General features: G+C 41.3%; 1 long non-coding RNA gene across 1 annotated transcript; it reads right to left on the minus strand.

Moving 5' to 3' along the window:
- Window positions 1–1,486: 1,486 nt before the first annotated feature.
- Window positions 1,487–7,148, minus strand: LOC145513122 (uncharacterized). Its single transcript, XR_014059136.1, has 5 exons — window positions 7,086–7,148; window positions 6,441–6,563; window positions 5,970–6,286; window positions 5,404–5,584; window positions 1,487–1,791 (listed from the first exon to the last, which is right to left on the minus strand). It is a non-coding gene; the product is annotated as an uncharacterized LOC145513122 (long non-coding RNA).
- Window positions 7,149–8,655: the final 1,507 nt, after the last annotated feature.

An 8,655-nucleotide genomic window follows, 5' to 3' on the forward strand; every position in this document is an offset into this window, starting at 1 on the left:
TAATGCTAGAAAATAGAGTTATAATGGGTTTTTATAAAGTTGTATGCTGAATCCTTGCTGAATTTATAGTTTCAGTCACTTTTTAATAGATTCTTAGTGTGTTCTGTAGATTCTTGGTGTGATATCAACCATCATTCTAAATTTGGAACATCCCATCATACTGTTCCTTGACCTTTTAATGTCTGTAGAATTTTTAATAATATCCTTTTTAAAATTCCTGATAATGGTAATTTGTGTCTTCTCTTGCTTTATCTTGAAGAGTGCTGAACTTACACTATCTATAACGGGCTTTTAAGAGTGTTGAAAATACTGGATTGCAGTCAGGGAGAGGGTGTCACCTTGGGCTAGGCAGTTCTGAGTGGCCAAGGGCAATGTTCAGTTAGGGACCCAGCTGTGAGCTGTTAGCAGTTAATGTTCCCAGCAACTGGGGGATGGGTGCATTGGTCCAGAAGAAGAGATCTTGGCAGAAAACAGCATTATTCACTTTGGAAGAGAAAACGCATTTCGAGTGTGAGATAAGTTTGAGCAAAAGCAGGGTGTTAAATAGTAAGAGATTTGCAGAGACAGTATGAAATTGGGCTTGATGAGGGCCAAGAGGCAGAGAGGTAAATGTGGAAAGGGCCCCAAATAATGCCCAGCAACCTGGGTTCCCTGGGCCCCTAAGGGCCAAGGAAATTAGTAATGTCTGTGCTAGACACCATGATATGTCTGCCCAACCAATGATATCAACTTTAGTTTCTTTTTTGTTTTTAATCTTTGCCATCTAAAATTTTATTTATTTGGCTTTGCCAGGTCTTAGTGGTGGCATGAAGGATCTTTGATTGTGGCATGTGGAATCTAGTTCCCAGGGATCAGACCTGGGACCCTGTATTGCGAGCTTAGAGTCTTAGCCACTGGACCACCAGCGAAGTCCCTAAACTACTTTCTAATGCTTATGGTTATCTTGTGCTGATGGGCACCTAGGCTAATGGAAATGGATACATATTTGTACTTACTACAGAATAAAACCTTTCAAAGCATAGGTCTTTAGTGAAACAGAACACCATTCCAGGTTCGATGCATGAGACAAGGGCTCAGGGCCGGGGCAATGGGATGACCCAGAGGGATGGGATGGGGAGGGAGGTGGGTGGGGGGTCCAGGAAGGGGAACACATGTAAACCCATGGCTGATTAATGTCAATGTATGGCAAAAACTATTACAATATTGTAAAGTAATTAGCCCCCAACTAAAATAAATAAATTTATAAAATTTAAAACATCACAAAAAAAAAAAATTAATAAAGGAAGCCTTTGGTGGTAAAAAGTTGGAGGTCTGGCCTGGAGCATCAGGTGAAGGCATTTCAGTTTAAAGTCAGCAGCAAGAATATGCTTCTAGGTTTCTGACCAAGAGAGTAATTCTGATGTACTCTCAAACCTTAAGTAAATGTAAATTTGTTATTGCATAGTATAGATATGTTTTAAACAAAGAATTCTCTTCTCTTAAAACATATTGGTAAGGCTTTCTTTATTGATATCATTTGAGTGTCCCACATGCAATTATAATATTTATCATTCTCATGATAAATAATTTTCATCCACAGATCATCCAGAAGTGAGTGTGATACATGGATGTAGTTTCTTAATGTTTTCTCCCCAGTTGCCAATCACTCTTCCAAATGGAGATGCGTAGATGTTTTGATCCTGATGCTGCCTGGAGCAGAGTCCATTTCTGGTGTCCCACCTTTCCTCCTTCATTACTCAAAATTATTACCCTGCTTGCCTTCAGAATCTCTTCCTAAGACTATATCTGAAACTAAAAGAACAAATGCTGGTTAACAAGAGAGGGTTGTCTGTTCCAGATTGATTTGCAGGTTTATTAGCAATCAAAACTCTCAACTCTAGGAAAATGCAAATTTTAATTAGCTAGTAAATGTAATTTCTTACAGATGCTCACAAATCGAAACCCCAGATCTCTCCAAAGCAACCCTCTGCATCTCCTTTGCCTCCTGGCTACTCACCTGGGTTTAGCTGTCTTCAGAATTGCCACATAAAATAAGAATCAAACTCTCCATCTTTTCCCTTCTGTGTTCACAATTTCTCGCCACCTCCATTCCTCAATTTTGTTCACCACCCCCATCCAACCAGCTTCAATTCTCCGGGTCATCTGGCTTCCCCTCTCCATTGCTTTTCACATCCAATCATTCAGCCAGCCATGATGGGTCTACCAAGAAATCACAGTCATTTTTCTATTCTGTTTCATGTGTGTTCTCACATCCTTGGAGCATACCCTCATCACCAAGACCAGGAGACTACATTAGCCTCCTGACCCCCTTTCTTAAAGATTTCTGTTCTTCAGTCTTTCCAGCATGGTGACAAAACATTAATTTTCTAGATCATGTCACTCCCATGCTCTAAGTTCTTAAATGAGATGTATTTCTCTATAGTCCTCAATCTTCTGACCCCAACCAACCTTCTGATCCTGTCTGTTTCTCTCCTTCCCTTTTATGCTGCCAACCTAGTTTTGTCCACTTTCTAAACATGTTAATTTCCCTATTTTGTCTTTGGTCTTCCCTTGTATGAGTCTCCACTCCCATAGGAGAGGTGGGCTCCACTGCTCATCTGTAAAAGACTTTTCTAATTTTCAACTGTTGGCTAACCTTCTCTTTTCTCCATGGCCTTTCTGGCTCCACTTTGTCTCTCCTCTGAACATTTAGAATCCTGATTCTCTTTGTCTTGTTTTTGTTGTTCAGTTGCTAAGTTGTGTCTGACTCTCTGCAACTCCATGGACTTCAGCACTCCAAGCATCCCTGTCCTTCACTATCTCCTGGAGTTTGCTTAAGCTCATGTCCATTGAGTCAATGATGCCATCCAAACATCTCACTCTCTGTCACCCACTTCTCCTCCTGCCCTCAATCTTTTCCCAGCATCAGGGTCTTTTCTAATGAGTTGGCTCTTTGCATTAAGTGGCCAAAGTATTGGAGCTTAAGCTTCAGCATCAGTCCTTCCAATGAATATTCAGGATTGATTTCCTTTATGATTGACTGGTTTTGATCTCCTTGCTGTCCAAGGGACTCTCAAGAGTCTTCTCCAGCACCACAATTTGAAAGCATCTATTCTTTGGCTCTTAGCCTTCTTTATGGTCCAACTCTCACATCCATACATGACTACTGGAAAAGCCATAGCTTTGACTGGACGGACCATTGTTGGCAAAGTAATGTCTCTGCTTTTTAATATGCTGTCTAGGTTGGTCATAGCTTTTCTTCCAAGGAGCAAGCTTATTTTAATTTTGTGGCTGCAGTCACCATCTGCAGTGGTTTTGGAGCCCAAGAAAATAAACTCTGCCACTCTTTCCATTGTTTCCCCATCTATTTTCATGAAATGATGGGACTAGATGTTATGATCTTCATTTTTTAAATGTTAAGTTTTAAGACAGCTTGTCCACTCTCCTCTTTCTCCTTCATCAAGAGGCTCTTAGTTCCTCTTTGCTTTCTGCCGTTAGGGTGGTATCATCTGCAAATCTGAGGTTATTGCTATTTCTCCCGGAAATCTTGATTCCAGCTTGTGATTCATCCAGCCCAACATTTCACATGATGTACTCTGCATATAAGTTAAATAAGCAAGGTGACAATATATAGCCTTAATGTACTCCTTTCCCAATTTTGAACCAGTCCGTCATTCCATGTCTACTTCCAGTTCTAACTGTTGCCTCTTGACCTGCATACAGGTTTCTCAGGAGGCAGGTAATGTGATATAGTATTCCCATATCTTTCAGAATGTGCTACAGTTTGTTGTGATCTACACAATCAAAGGCTTTAGTGTAGTCAGTGAAGCAGAAGTAGATGTTTCTCTGGAATTTATCTACTCAATATTTAAGTATATATTACTTATTTTGTTAGTTCTACTTTCTTAGTGAAGAGGGTTAAAAATGTTATGTTAGACATAACCATGATCCTGTGTCGGCCTTCAACTGAAGGTGAATCACAGCCTGATCCTTCTCTTTTGAGGAACACACAGGAGAAGGTGAAAAAGGGGAAAACTCCCTCTACACAAGGTCTGTGGGTTGGAAGGGTAGGCTGCAGAATCCTGGGAGAGAGGGCTGGGGAGGAGAGGAAGAGAACCAGGGTGAGGTTGGGTAGAGTGGTTGATTTGAGAGATTTGGTAAGAGTGAAATAGTTTGAGGGAGGATTTTGGCAATACAGAAATGAGTCTTGTTGTGTGCAGCGTAGAACAAAATTCCCTTTACACCTCCTCAAGAGACCTTCAATGAAGACTTACAGTACTTTTACTGAAGATTGGTGTTTTCTCATGAAGTCAGATTCTGCTTCATTTTTTGTGTGCTATGGACTCAATATGTCCTCCTCAAATTCATATATTGAAGCCCTAATCCTTATTGTGATTATTTAGAAATGGGATCCTTGGGAGGTTCTTAGGATTAGATGAAGTCATGAGGGTAGGGCACCCATGTTGGGATTAGTGGCTTTATAAGAAGAGGAAGAGGGAGAGATTGCTCACTCCCTGCCACACAGGGCTCAGAGAGAAGACTGCCTACAAACCAGGAAGGTGGCCCTTACTAGGAACAAAATCAGCCAGAACTCTGATCCTGGACTTCTGGCCACCAAAACTGTGAGAAACACAACTGTCTGTTGTGTAAGCCACCCAGTCTGTGGTATTTTGCTACAACAACATGAACCAACTAATACAATGTGACACCGTGTTGTGATAGGCTTTCAGGTGAGGACCAGAAGGGCTAACTCTGTGCATACACATACACACACATTCTTATCTAGTCTGTAAATTCTTTTGGAACATTATCTTTTACTTCTTTGTATCTCATACAATGCAGTGCAGTAGTGTAAATATAAGAATCCCCTTGCTACCCTGGCTGTTTGTCTTTGGCAATCCGGGACCTCTGTGCCCCTCTTCACTCAGTTCCAATAGATCTGAGATCTGTCATGGTCTCCAGGGTCCTCTCCCAGTGAGGTGTGTGGGTCCCAGTGACCATGCAAGGAGACACATTAGGGTTTGGGAAGAAAAGAAAATGACACATGCACACACACAAAATCACTCTTTAGGATTTTAGTTTTTTGTATGTTTTATAATGTACATGCCAAGTAGAATAAGCATATAGTGGAAGCTTCTTGGTAATTACAGTATTAGAATTAAAATCTCCTTTGAGAGAATGTAGATAAGGATTCCCAAAGAAGAATTTGCTTCAGGGAGCTGGTCACTTTAGAAATACAGTTTCCGAGGGCCTGTCTCAGTCCTACCACCTCAGCCTGGAGCGTGTTAGGGGCAGGAATGTGAAATTTAATAAACTCCCTAGTGCATCCCAAAGTAACCCCCTCATGGTTCTGTTTCTCACTGAAATCTAACCCCTCCTTTTCTTGAAGAGGAAAGTGAGTCTTGAAGGAATAAAGTGACTTACTAAGGACATAGCAGATTTGTAGCAAAGTCCAGACCCATGTCTTCTGTCTTCCAACCCTGTGCTTGTTCCATCTCACATAAAACATGGTTGAATTTCAAGCTCCAGGCATAGCTTCCTAGCATTTCCCAGACTCTCTCTTCTCCCATTCTATCACTCTGGATGCTTCCCAGGGGTTTATTATCTGTGGAAAGATATCCAGAATGATGTCATTAATATCATTGCTAGCAGAGTCATGCAGAAACCGAGAAAGTTCAAGCTGCAGCATGTTATGTTGCACAAATGACTTGATTTCCAGATGGAACTCACAGGGGGCAAAAATTTAAAACCACTAAGTCATGTTGCTTGTGATTAGCAATGCAAAAACATGTGAGCTTTTGAAGATGTAAGAAACACAAGAGGAGGGCCCCTCGCAAACCTCATAGGTGGAGTCAATGCATAGTAGCCCTGGCAATTACAGTAGAGAATTAAGAAGAAGGAATTAAGAGAATTAAGAATTAAGAAGAAGAAGGAACAGCTTTAGAGAGTTTGCCAATAGGTTTGTTATCTCTTTCTGTGGAACAAATTACCTCAAAATTTAGTGACTTTTAACACCACACATTTATTATCTCATAGTTTCTGTGGGTCACCAGTTGGGCACTGCTTAGCTAAGCGCCTCAGGCTCAGTGTCTCTCACAGCTGCTATCAAGGTGTTGGCTGGGGTTGCAGTCTCAGCTGAAGACTTCCAAGCTCACTCAAGTGGGTGTTAGCAGAATTTAGTTCATCCAGGACTGTTGGACTGAGGGCCTTAGGTCCTTAATGGCTGTTGGCCTGAGACCTCCCTCGGGTCCTTGCCACGGGGCCTCTCACAGGGCAGCTCAGAACATGGTGGCTGGCTTTCAGCAGTCTGAGCAGGCAGGAGAGCCAGAAAGGGCAAACAAGATAGAATTCAGGGTCTTTTTGTAGTTTAATATTGGAAATGATGTCCCTCCCATCAGCCCCGCCATTCACCAGGTCCAGCCCACACTCGAGGGGAGGGGATTACCCAGGGGTGTGAGTACCAGGAGGTGGGGCTCATTTGAGGCCATCTTGGAGGCTGCTGACCATGCCTGTGGGAGGACTAGGTGGAGATACCCAGCAGGAACACGGACATCTGAGTTGGAAGCTCTAGGGAGATATCTGGGCTGCAGATACAGATCTGGGAGTTAGAATCATTTTATGAGCAGGAGGTGAAATCATGGGAATAGATAAAGCCAGCCAAGAAGAACATTTTTTAAAAGGTATTCACTAATTAGTACTATCTACAAATTGTTAACTTCTTAGAGAAACTTCAGACTGAGAGTAAAAAACTCTCATTTACTGAGAGTAAAATGTGTAGAAAAAGATAAATGTCACCAACCAAAGCTACTTGTCACTCCTAATGTGATTAAAACTTTCAGATTAGGCCATAAAAATCTGGGTTAGGGCATGTGGCTTTTCCTGTTATGATTAGAATATTATTAAGATTCTGAGAAAAAACTCATTCCCCCGAAAAATTCCATAAAACAGGTGACTAATTGAAAACTGGAAGGTCTCTTGATGAAGAAAAATAGTCCAGTTTGTTTTCCATCAGTTTTAAGCTACAAATCTCATGAATCTCAGTTTCCAAGTTTGGGGTAGTGAACATTATAAATATTCATATAATATGATTAATGGTAGTCATTTACAGGCTGACTCCCACAGGCCCACGATACACCTCCCCTTGGTAAACACCCAGCCCAGGGTGTGTCACAGAAGCCTTGGAGAGCTAAAAGTATGTCACAGTGAAGGATGAGGAAACACCTCCTGTGTCCCCTTTGGCCCATGATCTTTCCTCCCTCTGTGCCTTTGCCTCATGCTCATTGCTTCCTTCTGGAATGTTCTACCCAGACAGTTCTATGCAGCCAAATCCTACCCTCCCTTCAAGGCTCTGCTCAGATTCCATCTCTTCCACTAAGGCTTCCTGACTGGACCACCCCATCCCACCTCTCTCCTCTCTGGACTCCTGCTTTGGTGCCACTCATTTTTGAAGTCTAATGGCTGGGGCCACCTTCTCTGCTTGCTTTTATCTTATTCATCAGGCATTGGCAAACTATGGCTTGTGCGGCAAATATGTCCCCAGTGTCTGTTTTTATATGACTTGCACTTGCAGAGTTGTTATTGCATTTTTAAACTGTTGAGAAAGCTTGAAGAATAGTATTTTGTTTCATGATATGAAATTCAACTTCAAAGTCCATAAAGTTTTATTTTGGTTAATAAAATGCTTGCAGAAATTTGCTTTCTTTTGCCTCTCAGCCCACAAAAGCCTAAAATATTTAGTATCTGTCACTTTGTAGGAAGTTCGCTGACCCCTGCTACAGGCACTCAATTCCTCCCTCCTGAGAGAGGGTGTAGCCCTTCTGGGAGGACACAGTTCTGACACTTTCTGGTGGCTTCTGCAGAGTCTATCATGGTCTGGAGCACAGAGCTGGTGTTTAGTAAATACTGTTGAATGGAGCTGAGAGGGAATGTGGTTTTAATTTGAGATGGATACAATGTTATGTCCTTTCTTGCTGTCCAGGCCTTTTCTTTATTCCCCTCTGCTGTTGGGCTGGTATCTGTTATGTCTGGTAGAAAAAATGACAGGGAATACCAGGGTGGGTCACAGAACTCATGGAAAACACAAATGAAATGAAGTCTGGGAACCAGAGGTTTTGTTTTGGGTGGAGAGGAACTGTTTGCTTTGGGGGATTGAGGTAATGAAAGTTATTTCAACAACATAATTTAACAGTTGTACATGCTTTCTGCCAGAAGTATAGCTAGGCAAACCTCACCCAGGGACCCCATCTGCAAAATGCAAAGGGTAAACGCTGAGTGTTCAGCAGAGCACAAAACTATAACACACACCTTGGTTCTACTATGTTAAAATGCACCGTATGGTCAAAGACTGGAGGGGACTGAAGAAATACAAATTGTTGTGTTAGGGTGATAGGATTATGGGAAAATACTTTTTAAAAGAACCCTTTTCTTTAGTAGCTAAAGTATTTCTACAACAAACAAAACTTCTGAAAATTATTAAAATGAAAAAAAATTTTTTTTAATTTTATTTTTTTATTGAAGCATAGTTGGTTTACAAATTATGGTAGTTTTAGGTATACAACAATTAAAATGAAAAATTCTATCCCTTCTTTAGCATGCAAAATTTTTACCTGTTTCTTTTTTTTCTCTTTTTCACCTTCCCGCTCTCTAAAACATAATTTTACAGTGAAGTGGGAATAT

This window comes from Giraffa tippelskirchi, chromosome 7 (assembly GCF_054371585.1).
Source record: "Giraffa tippelskirchi isolate mGirTip1 chromosome 7, T2T-mGirTip1v1.2.pri, whole genome shotgun sequence".
Lineage (NCBI taxonomy): Eukaryota > Metazoa > Chordata > Mammalia > Artiodactyla > Giraffidae > Giraffa > Giraffa tippelskirchi.